We start from the raw sequence: 17,474 nt of genomic DNA on the forward strand, positions 1-17,474 counted from the left end.
AATAGTTTTCTCTAGTGGGGGGCTTTGTTTCCTTTTTAGTTTATCTCAGGGCTTTACTATATTTAATTGTTATTGTTATTATTATTTTCATAACTAATTGTTGGGCATTTAATGCTTTAAAATTGATGATATAATTAATAATAATTAAATTAGTATTTAGTAGGCACATCAGTTATAGATATTCTGAGTTTGACTGTGAGTTTTTTACTTTCAGGTGGTGTCTTGTTGCTCATTAACATCCTTTTCTTCCAGCTTTAAGAACCCACCTCTTTTCCTTCTGGTCCATATTTGACATGTACTTCTCTAGCTACTGGCCAGAGCACCTCTCAGTTCTGTGCTATTGGAGTGTCTTTGTAGTGTGGTGGCTTACTTTACCAAAGCCAGCAGGAGCTAGACCTTCTAAGCAGACAAAAGCCGGGCTCTGAGGTAGCATATTCATGAAAGCCAGTGCTCTGAGGTCTGCTGGTAAAAGCCAGCTCAGACCTTGTACATCCTCAAGGGAGAAGGATAACACAGGAGATGGAGGATCTCTGGCCATCTCCCAGTCTGTCTCCCACAAGCAGGAATGGTTGAAGGCGATGGTCAGCCCACCATCACAAGCCCACAACATAGCTGCTTTGGGAAGGCTAGAGAATTGTTTCTCATCCCAGTGTCTGCAGGCCGTACTGGGCAGGCTGACGTGGCAGATCTGTGATCTTCAGAGTCCCGTGCTTCCTCTGTCACTGGCCTGACATTCTCAGCACTGCCTTCTCCCCCTTGTGAAGGAGAACTGCCCAGGCACTTGCGTTGTGCTAACCCCCAAACCTTTCCCACAAACGATGCCAGAATAATTTGCTCAGATGCGAACCCGGTCACATCGCTTGTGTGGTCTATAGAACGGCACTCAAACAATTTTGTTTTAAAGCTGTCAACCCCTGTACTCAGTTCAGACCGAGACACAAGAGATGCATGCAGATGGCCTAAGCATCTGCCAAAACCGAAATGGGAGGTCCACAAAACAGCATTCACCCTGACTGTGAATTAGGGCACCATGTGCTCTAATGGATTCAGAACGCTGCTGGCCCCTGGAGATGGGGCAGCGGATGCTGGCCATGTGGACCTGCTAGCTCCTCCTTGCTTTCTGTTCCCCAGCCTCCTCATGCTACCTGTCTGTGTTCACCCTCATCTTCCCACGACAGACCACCTCTTTGCCTTGAAAGGCTCTCTTTGGACACTGACATTACATGACTCCTGGTCTTCTTTCTTGCTCCCCAGAGCACCCATGCCTCCACCATCGTCCTTATAACGTACATGCAGATTTAATTTTTTTTCAAGGTTTTATTTCTTGTTTATGGATAGATGCTTTGCCTGCATGTAAGGGCACCTCGTGCATGCAGTACCCATGGGAACCAGAAGAGGGCACCAGATGCTCCAGTACAGGAGTAACGGAGGGTCTTTAGCTGCCATGTGGGTGCTGGGAATCATACCCAGGTCTTCTAGAAGAGCAGTCGGAGTCTTAACCATGGAGCCATCTCCCCAGCCCCAGCTTATGCTGATTTGAATTACTGGCTCGCTTCTCTGTTTTCCTGGTCAAATAATGTAGCTCTAATAATGGAGACTGATCTTAACTATCTTGTACCCTCAGCCCCATCACAATGACCGGCTTAAATTCAGAATATAAAATGGACAGACGATCATATGAGTAGCAGATGAAATTCTCAACATTTAAAGAAAATCTATTGGTGTACACAGTATTGTGCTGGAAAGGGCTCTGTGGCACTAAATAAGAAATAGGTGGAAATGGCCTGTATTTAAAGGCCTTGAAATAGTCACTCTTCTCTTGCTGTGATAAAACATCAGGACCAATGACCGCCTGAGGGAGAAAGGGTGCATTTTAGCCTGTGGCTCCGGGAGGAGCATCCATTGACAGGAGAGGCACCCCAGAGCAGACAGCTGGAAGATGGCACCTTCAGCCACAGTCAGAAAGCAGAGAGAGGGAGCCGGAGGTGGGGGAGGATTCCGACTCTCAAAGCCCACCCCCAGTGATGTACTTCCTCCAGCAAAGCTGCAACGCGTCCCCCAAACAGCGCCACCACCTGGAGACAAAGTGTTCAGGACAACCCCAGCCTCTGGCGGACATTGCTCGACCAAAAACACATCTCCCACCTACAGCTGAGGATGCCTGGATGTCTCCCTGACAGCGCGTTGAAAGAACTCATTTCATGCATCCTGCCTCTGAATTATGTCCCTGTTTTCAACCCTTATAAACCTCAGACGTTGCTATGCTAACCCAGGTCTGCACTCAGACAGAAGATCCTGTGTAGAGCAAGGGAGGATCCCGCTCTTTCAAAGAGATTTCTTTTCTTTTCTTTCTTTCTTTTTTTCTTTTTTTTTATTCAATACCCGCCACCCCACTGCTAATCCTGGCCCTCCAAAATAGCCCCGGGCAGCCCAAAGGAGGTAAGAGGACACATTGTGGACTTTGAGGGGCGTTAAGGACATACCCAGGTACTATTATAAGCCAGAAAAATCCCCAAATACAGCAATGGAAAGGCAGCTGAAACTAAAATAGACTCAGTGTCTTCCCCTCAGATACTTTTTTAACCCTGGGAAGCCCAGTCAGCTGAGGTCAGCTCGTCTTCAACCCGGTCTGGCAAAGCGATGAAGAGACCAACCCAAAACCAGACACAGAGCATACTGTAGGTACCACGTCACACTGTGACCATCTATAACCTCAACCGACCGACCTCGGGACAGAGGCATCCCTCAAACTGCAGCGGCTTCGCTCTGACTCCCAGTCCCAGTAGCTTTCACTGGGCTGGGCTCCTTAGTGTATTTTACCTCATCTTATCCTCAGAGCTCTCGGAGTCCTGGGGCCCCATCTTGCAGCCGAGGGAAACAAGGCTTGCTGTGTTTGTCCATGAATGGCAGGAACTACTCGCACCTCTAATCTGTCATAGCATCTGTGGGACCTACAGAGGTCCTGTGTGCTCAGTAAGCACTAAGGGACTAAGAATCTTAAACACACGAGGGCAACTCTTTTGAAAAGATGGCTTCTGGAGATAGACCGACAATAAAAGCAAGCTCACGCTGGAGCTCTGAGGGAGGGTCTGGTGTGCTGTCGGCCAGCACAGAGAGTACCAACGTCACCAGGTCGTAAATCACATCCATTCCCAGCCTTTTGTTCACCCATCTTTATGGAAGACATTACATGTACTTTACAAAGAGTTCCGATGTAGGTGTGTCTTAAGCTTTATTGTGCATACAGGCCTGAGTTAGTTATCAGCAGGAAGCCTGTTTTACCAAATCGTGCTTTGCTTAAATATCCCTAATAGACACAACCTGGTGTCGGACTCTCAACAACTCAGAGTCACGTTGAACCAAGTTTCCTTCTTCCTTCCCAGGGATCAACACTCTTCCGGCTCTGGTGTCTGCAGAGACCCCTACAAACATCAGTGTATAAAAACAACCACAGTCAGAAACCTGGATTCTCATCCCAAGTATACTAGCTGTCAATCTGTGATCTCGGACTCAGTTACCTGGCTACCCACCGCTTCCTTTCTTTCCTTAGAGAAGATGGCACACAGCTGTGGGGACATCACAGGTGCTGTGTGTGGAATGTGTGTGACAGACAGACCTGGAAGCCAGAGGTGTCAAGTTATGAGCCATTTTTTCTAACTGTTTGGAGCAATACTTACCTTCCCTCTCATTGCTCCTGCAGTGCATCTTATTGCAGCCATTTGGTCATTTTGCAGCGTGTGGGTTTTTTTTTTTTTTTTTTTTTTTTTTTTTTTTTTTTTTGAGACAGGGTTTCTCTGTATAGCCCTGGCTGTCCTGGAACTCTCTGTAGACCAGGCTGGCCTTGAACTCAGAAATCCGCCTGCCTCTGCCTCCCAAGTGCTGGGATTAAAGGCGTGTACCACCACTGCCCGGCTTGCAGCGTGTTTTTACCTAGCAAACAGCTCCCTTTGTCTATCAACTATACAGATGGCTAACAAGGGCCAGTGTCGGGAAAGGGTGCACGAGTCTTGCTGTTATGGAGCTTGGGGAACTTCAGGCACATAGGTGTCTAGACTCTACCCTGAATGATTTAGTTTATCATCGCTGTGACAAAATGCCTGATAGAACAACTTAAAGGCAAGAATGAACAATTTTTAAAAAACCATTATTTTCATGCAGATAAGTGCCAGCAAGCATGTATATTTGCATTATGTATATGTAGTCCCTTTGGAGGCCAGAAGAAGGTGCTAGGTCCCCTAGGACTGGAGTTACAGGTGGCTAAGGGGTAATGAACTACCTTGTAGATTTGGTAGAAATCAAACCAAGATCCTCTTGTAAGAGCAGCACTTTTAGCCACCAATCCATCCCTCCAGTGGTTTCAGAGGGTTCTTGCCATAGGTTTTTGGCTCCATGTGCTCAAACAGACTATCGTGGCAATGGGAGAATGATTCAGATGGCATCTTCTTGCATCATGGATAACCAGGAAACAGGGAGAAAAGATGGAATGGAAGAAAGGACCAGGTTGAAACCTAGCTATCGACACATCACCAGTGATGTATCTCTCTGTCTCAGGCCCCCGTGCCTACTGTCACTACCACACAGAACTAACTGTGCGTGGATTGAAACATTTGCAGGGAGAAGCCCTCATGACAGGATCACCTCTGGAAATAACCTCATGGACATACACTAATATAATAATTCTAATAATAATGATTCTGTCAGTGCAGATTCTCAAAGTCAGCTTCATCAAACTGACCTATTATAACTTAAGCCTTGGGTCAAGGAAGATCTGGGGTTTACAACTTAAAGTCTCTGGTCTACTCTGATGTGTAGCTTAGGCTAGGGACTGTTGCTATGGAGACCACATTTGCATTTTGCATGGCTACTGATCTCAGTTTTTAAAAGAACATAGCTTGTAGTTCTGTGTGTGTGTGTGTGAGGGGGGGGGGATTCTTGTTGCAGATGCAGAGGGCATGATTTACCATATCCGAGGTCACTTGAGAAAGAGATCCAGAAACTGGACTGAGCCAAAACCACAGTGATTCTAAAACCTCGCCATTACAGTGTCCAGCAGGCCTCCCATACGGGGCAGCTTTCCATTGCTGTGATAAAATATCTGAGTCGGGACCAGCAAGACAACAGGTAAGGGTGCTTGCTCCAGTGCCTGATAATCTGACTTCCGTTCCCAGAACCCACGTGCAGAAGGAGAAAGTCAACTCTAAAGGCTTAGCCTCTGACCTCTATATGTGTGTAGTGGGATATGCACCCCCCCCAAAAAAAAAACCAAAAAACCCACAAATTTTTAGAAGCCTGAAATGATTAAGTTAAACAAAGTAAAGGTTTTTCTGACTTGCAGATTCCCTGGTTTCAGACCACAGTTGCTTCGTCTTGTTGCTTTAGACCTGGAACACCCTGGTATGGCAGGAGACTCCTGTTTATGTCATGACACCCAAGAAGCAGCAACAGAAAAAAGGGGCCAAGGTCCCAATTCAACGCCATGTCCCCAGCAGCCTAACCTCCTCCCTGTCTCTTCTCCTAAGCATCCCACCAGTTCCCAATAGTGCCACAGACTTGAGACCAAGTTTTTAATCACTATACTTTTGAGGAACACTCATGATCCACACGGAAGCACCTCCTGTCTAACCTGCCCCTGTTGGAGAGAAGTGTGGCTAATTTGCGTGTGCTAGATACAGTGGAGAACGCAATGGAAAACCTGGGGTAGTGCACACCCCTCATTCCCCATAACTGTTCGTGCACCAACAGCCTCTGAGCTCTGTACACAGTTCTTTCCCAAGTCACAGACACTAGAATTGTTTTAGTTTTATTTAAGTGTATGAATGTTTTGCCTGCACTGTAATGTGGACCACATTCATGCAATACCAGCGGAAGCCAGAAGAGGGCATGAGACCTTCCTAGAACTGGAGTTGTAGACGGCTGTGAGCCACCACGTGGGTGCTGGGACCGAATCCCAGTCCTCTGCAAGAGCAACCAATGCTCTTAATTACAGAGCCATCTCTCCAGCTTCTAAACATTATAAATTTATGTATCTTGGTTTTAATCCTAGAGGATAAATTGGTAGCCAACAAAGGCTAGTTATATAATGTCTTCAACTGGCAACAAAGAAATGACCGTGCAGTATTTCATCTTAATTTCTTCCATTGGACTACACTGTCTTGTGGATTACATATGGTTTCTCCCTAGGGTTGATCCAAATAAGCATACATTTACATTATAGATATATATGTGTTATGTTTCTTAAGAATAGTTTCTAGTCAGGCCTGGTGTTACCTCAGCACTTAGAAAAGGAAGACAGGAGGGTCAAGAGGTCAAGGGTCAGCCTTAGCTGCAGAGTGGCCAGTCTGGGCTACAAAAGAAGAAAGAGAGGGAGGGGAGGGGTAGAGGGACGGGGAAGAGGAGGAAGGCAAGGTTGAGAGCTGGAGAGATGTCTCCGTGGCTAAGAGCACACACTGCTCTTGCAGAGGATTTGGGTTCAGTTGCCATCATCAACATGGCAGCTCACAGTGGTCTGTAACTCCAGTTCCAGGGTGCCTGACGCCCTCTGCTGGCTCCTTCAGGCACTGCATATATATATATATATATATATATATATATATATATATATATATATACATACATATATATATATACACACACACACACACACACACACACGCAGGCAAACTCATACAAATAAAATGGAAAAAAACTTTAATTTTTTTAAAAGAATACACAATTAGGAAGTACCCAGCTAAAAATTCCGGCGACAGCTCTCAACTTTGACTTGACTGTGCTTCACAGGACTAACAGCAGTCTCTTACCTAGTCCTGAGGAGATTGGCTTCTCCCTGCAGGCATGAAGAAGTCACACAATAGGAGTCTTTGGCTTTTAGGGAGCTCTCCTTAAAGATGGGCACCACCACAAACAGACAGCCCTCTTCTCTGTCCCCTTTTGAGATGCTCAAAGTGCATTGAATTATGACATTTGATCCCATCTTGCATCAGGCTGCAAAGAATTACAGAGGAACCCTATTACAAGGCCTGGAGATTGACATGGAGAAGAGACTCCCCTCCCATCTGAGGAGGTTAATAGCATATTCAATACCCTATAGACCAATATCTCTGGGCCCCCACAAAAACCAGTAAGTAGGCAGCATTGTGTGGCCATTCAGTGAGGGAGTGGAAGACAGAACTGGACGGCTGTGAGGACTCAGAAATAAAATTGGCTTTCTGGAGAGCCCACACAAGAAACCTGGCAACCTAAAAATATTTCAAGAACTCCAGACCCCCCTGTGGGAGAGTTCCTAGCTATGAAGGTGAAAAAGATGAAGAACCTGTTAGGTGTGGGAGCCGTTTTTAATGAAAAACTGAACAAACTCCCCTCAGCCCGAGTCTGGGGAGTGCATCCTTGAAAGAATAATTCCAATCAGAGATCCCATAGACAGAAAAAACAGTCAGGAGGTTTCATCTTCTTCTTCATAATATCAGAAGATAAAGATCCAAAAATAGACCTCCGGCTAACACACTCTCCTTTCTTCCAAACTCATTAGAAGGTGACATCTTCATTACACAGAGGACTCTCGCCACATCACCACCACTCAGGCATAAATCCTGAGATGGTCTCTGCGTCTCCTCCTCTGGCCTCTAATTACAGTTCGGCTGCTTCTTCTCTGGCTTCCCGTGTTGCTGTGAGTGAGCTGCAGTGTGTGTGGTGGGTAAGCCCTTTGAGCGAGCCCTGGCGGCCTGAACCTGGGTGGCATCCTGACCTTGGCGTGGATGTCAGCCCCATGCCTTGGTTTCCTGAGATGTAGGATGAGTGAGACAGTAACCCCAGCCTCTCCGAGCTGTTAGAATGAAAGCAATCAGAGGTGTCCCCTCCACAGCTGGAAGTCAGCAAGTGTCTGCTCTCCTTACCACCGCGCTGTTTCTTTTAGCACCTATAAAAATAACATGTTAAAGGAAAGGGTTTTTTTTTTAAAGTATATGTTTGGTCTAATAAAAGACTGTTTTCAGATTTGCAAATATATTTATGTGGAAAGACAGGTTCTTAGTTAAACATTCAAGATATCCATTTTTAAAAAATGTCCAACCCTAGAATCCAAATATTATTCCACAGCATCTTCCCGCACCTAAAGCAGTTTATATTTTGCTTGAGAGACTGGACATAGACCTGAAGAAACACTGGACAAAAATGCAAACCAAGCTTGGCATGCTAGCAAATTCGGTACCCAGGAGACTGAGGCAGGAAGATTTCAAAGTTGAGGGCAGCCTGAGATACACAAGGAGACCCTGTACAAACACACACATATGCAGGAATGCGCATGCCCGTTACTCAAGACACACGTCATGCCTGTAGACTATAAGAATTATAAAAACTACAAAGGAGAAAAATCTTGTATTCTAATCCACAGAGGCCCGAGAGTGGCGGTTACAGGTGGCTGTGAGCCACCATGCGAGTGCTGGGAACCAAACTTGGGGCCTCTACAAGAGCAGGAAGTGCTCCTAACCACTGAGCCATTTCTCCAGCCCCAAGGCTGAGCTTTTTATGAAATGCAATTCTGCTTGTAAAGTTACAGTCGTCGCATTTGACTGACGTGAGCGCAAGTCAACCGACCCAAGATACAAAAACACTGGCTCAGGATCTGGGGGATAGATAAACTGTAGATCAAACGTGTTTGATCCTCATGACTACAGAGACAAAATAATAAGTAACTTTTTAAAAACATATACAATGTTTCCTAGTTTTGTTCTCCAGGTGGCTGTGGCAGATCACTCCTGAGCCCCACCATTCGCCACTGTTTCTTTTTAGTTCAATCTAAATGGTTCCCCCGCAGGCAGGGCTTGCCCCATGGTAGGGTGCTGCCTCCCCGTAGCTTCAGGCCCATCACACAGTTTCTTGGCTGGCTGAACTGTTGGAAGTACTAAAGAAAGCAACAAATTGAAGAAGAAGCGAGCCTTGTTCTAAGTTGAGAACCCCAAACATAACACATAGAAATCACTACAAAACACGACAGCTGTAAGTGGTTGGGGAAAATCGACTCCTCAAGCAACCAGGCTAAGAGGCAGCGAACGGACTCCCTCCAACTGAAGTGAAATACCACACTGATTACTTCCTTACGATTCGCCATCCATCCTGGGCTTCCTGTTGTAAAAAGCCCCGCCACCCTCCTCAGTGAGCAATAGACCACACATTCCACAGCCACGACGTTTATTTCCTCTCGGTTACATGCTACCCTGTGGGACGACCAGTTACATTCTCTGGCCAAAAAGAAGAGGGGAGCCACGGGACATCCCCCAGCTGTCACGACTCAGAAAAGGTTTGCTTTTTCTCGCCTTCACCAGGGACAGAGGAGGACTCAATGGCGTGGGCTCTTTCCTCCATAACTCTCAAGTTTGGCAAGATCAGGGATCCAATATAGGCTGGTACTGATCCCTCCGTTCTTGCTTTCTATCAGAACACCGGTTTCATTCAGCAGGGGCGACGCTCCTGCTCGCACATGACCATTGTAGCTAAGAGAGGCCATGTGTCCCGATGCCGGCCAGTCCGGTCTGTAGATTTCTAGGCCCCGTTTTGTCTTTCTGTTTCAGGGAGTTCTCTTTCCTTATTTCCTCTTACTGTGTGGACTGAGGAGTTGGCTGTGGAACAGAGCAAGGAGCCCAAGGACCAGGAGGAGATAAGACCGTCAATAAAAAGCTTCCTGATGAACACCACGCCAAGGAAGAAAGATGCCTTCCAAGATCACTGGGGTCTCCAGGGCCCAGGTTTTGACCCTAAAAAAATTCCTGTAACAATTTTATGCCATGAAACTTTATTTTGTAAATGCATTTTTTTCCCCTCAATTACTTTGAGAGTCAGTTTAATGCGTTACATTGTGGCATTTTTGGTAATTTTGTGTAATTAATTATACTTTGTCTTCCTTCTCACTACTCTGCCCCATCTGACCCTGCTTACTGGCCTTTTCCTGGTCCCCTACTCCCCTCAAGTCCTCTCTCCTTTCATGTCCCTGAATTGTGTTATTTACACACACACATGCGTGCACACACACACATACACACATACACGTGCACTCGTACAATCTTGGCTTGGTCACTTGTTCCCCAGTTGGCCCACTGTTTAGTTTAGGCAAGAATTGTCAAGGAGATTTAAATGCCCTGGCCACATTGGGATGTGTGTGGTCTGGCAACATCCTCCCTCGACCACCCCCAATTGACACCTTTCTCCTCTCCAGATTCTGTGATTGTTCTTGTCTTCCATCTGCAGCCTTAGGTGAAACAGCCCGACCACCATGGATCTGACCAGCCCTCTGAGGAAAGAGATAGCCCTCCCATCTCCAGACTGAGGCCTACAGGGCTCCTCAGGACAGCCACTACCAGCACCATGGTGAAAACATAGAGGAGAAGCCCAGAAAGACTGAATTCTGAAACAGGCGAAGGGGCGAAGGGACTCATGGGAATTTTTTTTTTTTTTTTTTTTTGATTCTCTAAACCACCTAGTGTCTACCGCAGCCACCCACAACTGCCATTGGAGTGGGAAGGCAGCTACAAATAGTATCAACTGGGACAGAAATAAATGAACAGTCGACTGGTTCCAACGGACTCTATTAATGGACACTTTTTTTTTAGGTGTCATTTACTAGCATTCTTCTTTTGACTTTTTTTTTTTTAACACTTAAGAAAGGTAAATCTATTTTTAGCTCATGGGGCTAAACAGAAACAGAGGCCACAAGGCCAGACTTGCCCCTGTGACAGAAGTGCCAAGCCTTGGTCTTGGAGAGCCACTCACAGACACTGGAAAGGGGCTGAGGGAGGTGAGACCACACAGCCTTTCTGGAGGCTGACAGGCACTCGTGTGTTTGAATACACTTGGCCCATGGGAAGGGGCACTATTAGGAGACATGGCCTTGTTGGCGTAGAAATGGCCTTGTTAGAGGAAGTATGTCACTATGTAGGAGGACTTTGAGGTCTCCTAGTGCTCCACCCAGTGCAGAAGAGAGCCTCGTCCTGGCTGCCTTTGGATCAAGGTGTAGGACTCTCAGCACCAAGTCGGCCTGCACTAGCTCTGCCTTCCACCATGATGATAATAAACTAAACCTCTGAAACTATAAGCCAGCCCCACTAAAGTGAGTTGCCTTGGTCGTGGTGTCTCTTCACAGCAATAAAACCCTAAGACATGAGAGCAAACTGGGCCCGCATCCTTACTGGAAGCTGCCAAATAGAGGGTGATTCTCACAATCGCAGAACCTATAACAAGAAGAGGAATCGTTTCCACTCTGAAAGCAAACAACAGGAGCTCTTTCAGGTCTAAGGATGGGCCACAGTAGTGAAGTGTTAATCTCATACACAAGCTCTAGATTTGATCCCTACCAACACAAGTTGTTTAAATGTTTTGTTTGAGAACTGGGTGTAGAGATATCAGATCCAGAACATAATGTACAAAATATTCAGTCTGGGAGCTGGGGAGATGGCTCAGTGGCTAAGAGCACATGTTGCTCTTGCAGAGGACCTAGGTTCAGCTCCAAGCACCAATACGATGTCTCACGACTCTAACTCCAGTTCCAGGGAATCTATCGCCCTCTTCTGGCCGCTGTGGGCACTGCATGCATATGGTGTTTAGACACACATGAGGTAAAACACATAAAAGAATAAAAATAATTAATTTTTTGGGGGGGGTGGTTTCGAGACAGGGTTTCTCTGTGTAGCCCTGGCTGTCCTGGAACTCACTTTGTAGACCAGGCTGGCCTCGAACTCAGAAATCTGCCTCCTGATTTTTTTTTTTTTTTTACTCCTGGGCCCTGGCTTCAATAATTGGTCTTATATTTTTAAAATTATGCTAGTGTTAGTATAATACTAAGAAAAATACGTTTTTCCCATTTCACTTCAGTCTCTGACCTGATGGACTGAGGAGGCTGCAGAATGTCTGTCCCAGGATCCTTAAGCTGTGGTCAACAGGCATCCACTCTGGAGGTCTGAGGTGCACCCAGCTCTCCTTAAGAGGCTCACTAGACCTTTCCTCCTCCCCCTCCATCCTTCCAGGGTAGAAGGGACAGATATGGAGGAGGGGTGGGGAGAGCAGAAGAACAACTCTCTTTTCCTCCTCTCCAGCAACAGACACGATTGAGATTAACCCCCCCCCCCCCAATTGCCGTGCAATCCCAGACACCCAGCCAAAGACATCCCCTTTGGCATGGCCTCTGCCTGCATAAGAGCAGTGCAGAGTCACAAGTCATGCTGGAGTGACTCCAGGCACTGGGGCGGCTGTGACCACACAGGGATGTTGGAAGAGGGAAAAGGTCATCCTAATGGGACAAGGAGTGTCTGGGAAAGGGCAAACATGGCGCTGGGCTTTTCCCTACACCCTGGCTGGGCTGACATGGGAAGGAGACACAGGTGGACTTCCAGTCACAGATCTCTCTCCGTTTTTTGCTCCACTTTATGCATCGTTGGCAAATTTGGCTGCAGACTTCAGCGCAGCTTACTCTGTCTTCTGAGATTTAGTTTCTACTTTAAACAGGCCACAAGCCAGGATGTGGTGATGCACGCGCAGGAGGCAGAGGCAGATCTCTGAGTTCGAGACCAGCCTAAACTACAGAGTGAGTTTAAGGACAGCCAGGGCTACATAGAGAAACCTTGCCTTAAAAAAAAACAAAACAACAACAACATTACATAGTGTATTTTTAAAATCATTTTATTTTGCACGTGTGGGTGCCTGCATGCATGCAGATATAACATTTAAGTGACTGGGGTCTGTGGAGACCAGAAGAGGGCATCAGAGCCCCTGGAACTAGAGTTACAGGTAGCTGTGGGCTGTCAGGTAAGTGTTGGGAACTGAACCTACGTCCTCTGCAAGAGCAGCCAGTGCTCTTAACCACTGAGCCATCTCTCTAATCCCATAGCTGATTTTTAGAAAACAAACAAACAAACACTTTTAAGGTCTATTTATTTATTTAAAATTATTTTATGTGTATGGATGTCTTCTCTGATTGTATATCTGTGTAGCAAGTATGTGCCTGGTCTACCCAGAGGCCAGAAGAGTGTGTTGGCTCCCTAGGGACTGGAGTTACAGATGGTTGTGAGCCACTAAGTGGGTGCTGGGAACTGAACCCAGGTCCTCAGGAAGAATGGCCAGTGCTCTTAATCACTGAGCCATCTCTCCAGCCCCATAACTGGACCTGGATAGACCCAGCACTTGGAGGGGCTGCTGAGGCAGGAGGATTACAAGTTTAAGACAAGCCTAGCCATGTGGTGAGACTCTCTCTCTCTCTCCCCTCACACACACACACACACACACACAAAAGCAGGGAGTAGAGGAGAGAATTTTCTATTTTTAAGAAAGAGTGCCTTCCGTGATATTTATCCTTCCTACAGCATAAAGCAGTTTGCAGTCCTGTGGTACACTTTGTGCCCTGTCACTGTCAGACAGTGACTCAGCAGAGCAGCTCAGGCCACGGTCTGCAGGCTGAGCAGAGTCTCTGGCTCCTGCTTCCGTCTGCCAAGCATGGACAGAACCACAAGGCGAGAGGTTGCTCTTCATCCCCACTGACCGGAACAAGATTTCTACGCATTTCTTTTTATGCAGGATTTCTTTTCTTCTTTTTACGGTACTGGGAATTATGAAGCAAATGAAGAAAAGACATCAATTTTCATCGCCATCACCTGGTCCCCGCCCCCAACAACCACACAAGTCGGCTTGATCCAGGGCTGTCTCCAGTTCTACAGACTATGAACTGTAGGAAGCTCAACCTCCTGCGGGCTTATGCTAAAGAGTGAAATGGAGTTTGGCTTCCAGCCTAGCTCCTTCGGCCTCCAGGCCTTGCTGGAGCCACTGTTCCACGAGGCCTGGCTTAAGCCTCGAGTTCAGCGCAGCCAAGTACTCTGCACGCACGCTGTCCCTCACCCGCTGCCTGCTCCCACGAAGCCTTCCCACTTCTCAGAATTATTGCTTTCCACTCTAATTCCACATTCCGTCTGGTCGACGCTGTGCAGTTCATCCTCATCCAATCTCACGTCGTGGTCCGATGCCTCCGGATGGCAGTGTTGGGGGACAGAGCCCCATCAGAGATGTCGCAGTCAGAGGTGCAGACCTCAGAAATTAAACTAGATTAGCTATTATTCTGGCTTGGTTGCCTGTGGCTGTGATCGGGAAAACAGAAACAGAAACCAAAAGCAAGTTAGGGAGGAAAGGGCTGATTTCATCCTTCATCTCCAAGATCACAGTCCAACCTCAAGGAAAGCTGGAACCTGGAAACAGAAGTTGAAGCAAAGACCATGGAGGGACACTGCTTACTGGCCACTCACCCACTTTTCCTCTATAGCCCAGGCCCTCCTGCCTAGGGATAGAACCGCCCACAGTAGAACAGGCCTTTCTATATCAATCAGTGATGTGTTTATAAAAAATAAAGAGAGGGGGGATATGTTTAGTGTATGTGTGGTGAGGTGTGGGGGAAGGGCTGCCTTAGCGGCCCATGCTGAGGCACCCCTTCCCCCTGAGGGACCAGCCACATGACAGTATAGTAGAGAGAATAGAGTTTATTCAGGGCATGGGGAGGGGAGTTAAGAAGGAAGTAGAGTAGAGAAGAGGAATAGAGGCTGGCCATGAGCACATGGGGGAGGGATGAGGGGAATGGGGAGGGGCGCGGAGCAGGAAGGCAAGAGCAAGAGAGTGGATGGGTCAAGCAGCCCCTTTTACAGTGAGTGAGGCCTACCTGGCTGTTGCCAGGTAACTGTGGGGGTGGAGCTTAGACAGAATGCTAACAATCAGCAACCAAGAAAATATTCTACATAAGCCGAGCCACAGACCAATCTGATGGGGCCAATCCCTTAGCTGAGATTCTCTCTCCCAGGCTGGTGTTGCGTGCGTTGACCTATACTAGCCTACAGAGGTACTGCCAAAACGTTGCCATTTCCTCGTCTTCACGGGCGGCTGGGTTGCCCATCTGCTTTTCCCACCATGGATGGAACGGACACAAATGTCTCACCCACAGTCAACAAAACCAACAAGATATCCTCGAACATCACAGTACACGTCTTCTTTGGCTTGGCTGGTTGGTTGTCCTTTTTCGTTTTGGGTTCGGGAGGGTTTTTTTTTTTTTTGTTTGTTTGTTTGTCTTTCAGGCAAGGTCTCCCACGTGTAGCCCAGGCTGGCCTTGTACTTCCGCTCCTCTTGTCTCAGCTTCCCCAGGGCTGGGATCATAGGGCATGTGTCGCCATGTCCAATCTGAACTTCCTTTATTTGCAAATCATGCGCAAAGAGAAACAGAGCAGACTCGGCAGCAGCAGCAGGGGTAATGTTTAACAGTATTTCGGGAGAATAGCAATGCAGGAAAATAAGAGCAGTTGTAAATGTAACTTTCATTCTCCTGATGCAATTGTCATCTCTGAGGCTTACTGCCTCTGCCTGCTCACCTAGGCCTGGTCCTGGGAGCTTCTGGCCTCCGCACAGTCTTCTCTAGTCCTAGAATGTGTATCAGCCTCTGAGACTTACTGCTGAATAAGCTTACCTTTTCAGGCTCTTTCTGAACTCTATGGCTGGGTATTCATCTCCTCTGGCTCAAACTCCTCTCCAAGCTGACTGATTCAAAGTGGCTTCTTCACCCCGGGGTGGGGGGGTGGGGGGGGGGAGGGGGGGGGAGGGGCAGACAGAGGCTTCCTCTCCACTGCACATATGCAGTGCAGATATAATGAAAACAAATAACGTTAAAAATGTGTATATTTTCTCTCATTCCTGTGCACACCTGTGCCGCTGTCCCTGCACAGCCTTGGGAAGACATTTTGAATTGCAGAGGTGTCCAAAAATGCTAGGCACAGCTAAGAGCTGGCCCACCACACACTTTGGAAGCAGATGAAAAATTTGCAATTGGGAATTTAGGACCCACGGTGGTCTCCTGGCCCCCTCCATAACGCTTATCAGTAAAGCTTATATCCCATAGTGAATGGTAGAGTATCGACTCAGGAAGCTGATCAAACAAGAGCTATGAGTCACAGAAAACCAACCACCTGTCAGAAGTTCCTTAGAGACACACTGAGGTGGCTGCAGAATGGCGCACGGGGATTAGTTCATTATCTGAGAGCCAGCAGCCATCACTAGGAGTTTGAGGGAGGTCTCTTAACGGAGACAAATCACACTTGCCTACAGGCAAGCAAGAGCAGATCAAACGTTAGCAAAGCCACTAAAAATATTTACTTTTCTCAAAAAGCTCCTACAGGATATGCTCAGAACAAAGGCGGGCTTTGTTTCTATTTCGTCTGAGTCCCTGGTAGTCCAGCCTGACCTTGAACTCCCCAAATATCCTCAAACTCCTGATTTTCCTGCCTCTACCTCCTAAGGGCTGGAATTACAGTTGTGTGCACCACACCCAGCTTAAAACAAACCAAGGGAGAAAACTCAAGCCCCAGGGAACAAGGCACACAACACAGAAGACAACATGGATGGAAGCTCTGAGGGAGTGAAAGGGGTCCAACACCCAATACCCAGTCATTCGTCAGAACAGAACAGAACAGCAGTACAAAGGAAGATGTCATCTCAGAGAAGAAGGCCCTGGAGAGGAGCAGCAGGGTTGTGACATTGGAAAGCACTTGAAGATTAATTCCTAATTTATAAAAAAAAAGTCACAGAGATTGGAGATCAACTCATAATTAAAACTTCACAATTCAAAAGATAAGGCAAATGGAGCAAGCTGGTTACACACCTGTAAAAGATAGATGCTCCAGCACACAGAGGCAGGAGGATTGCCACAAGTTCAAGGTCAGCCTGGTCCTCACAGTAAGATCCAGGAGAGAATATGTATGATATGTATACCTGTGTATGTTGTATGTGTATATATGTGTGTAATGTGTGTGTTTGTGTATATGTGTAATGTGTGTGTGTGTGTGTGTATGTGTAATGTGTGTGTGTGTGTGTAAGTAGAAAGGCAATCCCAGTTTGATGCAGATAATACTTACCTAGTAATGCAAATATGACCAGTGACTTCATCAGATGTGGACAGCATAGCTCATGCTATTCTAAAATGTGCTTTTCTTTTTTATTTTAGTGTCTTAGATATCAGAATACATTGTGGCCTTCATTATTTATCTCACTCCTGTGGCAAAAATGCTCTACCAAGAACAACTGAAGAGAAGAGGGCTCAGCTCGCCTTCTCCGGTTTACTCAGTCAGGATCCCAGCCCATAGTGCTGCCCACACGTAAGGTGTTCTTCTACTTCAAGTAACCTAACGTGGACAACCCCTCGGAGGCTTGCCTAGAGGCTGTGTCCCATGTTATTCTAGATCCTATCAAATTGACAATAGTTACCATCCTAGTTTCAACGGGTGCACTTTTCTTCTTCTATAGTGCTTCCTAAAATGTTGTTAAAGGACTGGAGAGATGACTCATGGGTAAAGGGGACTGGCTGCTCCTGCAGAGGACCGAGGTTCCATTCCCAACATCCATGCAGCAGCTCACAACCATCTGTAACTCCTAGTTCCCGGGGATCCGACGCCCTCTTCTGGCCTCCACAGGTAATG

At 46.9% G+C, this 17,474-nt stretch overlaps 4 long non-coding RNA genes across 7 annotated transcripts in view; 2 read left to right on the forward strand and 2 right to left on the reverse strand.

Moving 5' to 3' along the window:
* Positions 1 to 6,670: 6,670 nt before the first annotated feature.
* LOC108169085 lies at positions 6,671 to 12,100 on the reverse strand. The gene is made up of 2 exons (XR_001785025.1): positions 11,865 to 12,100; positions 6,671 to 7,912 (listed from the first exon to the last, which is right to left on the reverse strand). It is a non-coding gene; the product is annotated as an uncharacterized LOC108169085 (long non-coding RNA).
* Positions 9,154 to 10,562, forward strand: 8430423G03Rik (RIKEN cDNA 8430423G03 gene). The gene is made up of 3 exons (NR_040686.1): positions 9,154 to 9,292; positions 9,564 to 9,737; positions 10,237 to 10,562. It is a non-coding gene; the product is annotated as an RIKEN cDNA 8430423G03 gene (long non-coding RNA).
* A 544-nt stretch (positions 12,101 to 12,644) lies between the features above and the next one.
* Positions 12,645 to 17,474, reverse strand: part of Gm15411 — a 62,140-nt gene continuing 57,310 nt past the window's right edge. For 2 of the 4 annotated variants that reach the window (XR_003956016.1, XR_377237.3), the window contains 2 exons: positions 13,870 to 14,105; positions 12,645 to 13,576 (listed from right to left, as the gene is read on the reverse strand). This is a non-coding gene — a long non-coding RNA (predicted gene 15411). Of the gene's footprint in view, positions 14,106 to 17,474 lie in introns of all 4 variants that reach the window. The other 2 variants (XR_868721.2, XR_868717.2) reach the window with 1 other exon arrangement.
* Gm52833 lies at positions 14,698 to 17,465 on the forward strand. Its single transcript, XR_003956018.1, has 3 exons — positions 14,698 to 15,016; positions 17,003 to 17,153; positions 17,302 to 17,465. It is a non-coding gene; the product is annotated as a predicted gene, 52833 (long non-coding RNA).

Source organism: Mus musculus, chromosome 5 (genome assembly GCF_000001635.26).
Source record: "Mus musculus strain C57BL/6J chromosome 5, GRCm38.p6 C57BL/6J".
NCBI lineage: Eukaryota > Metazoa > Chordata > Mammalia > Rodentia > Muridae > Mus > Mus musculus.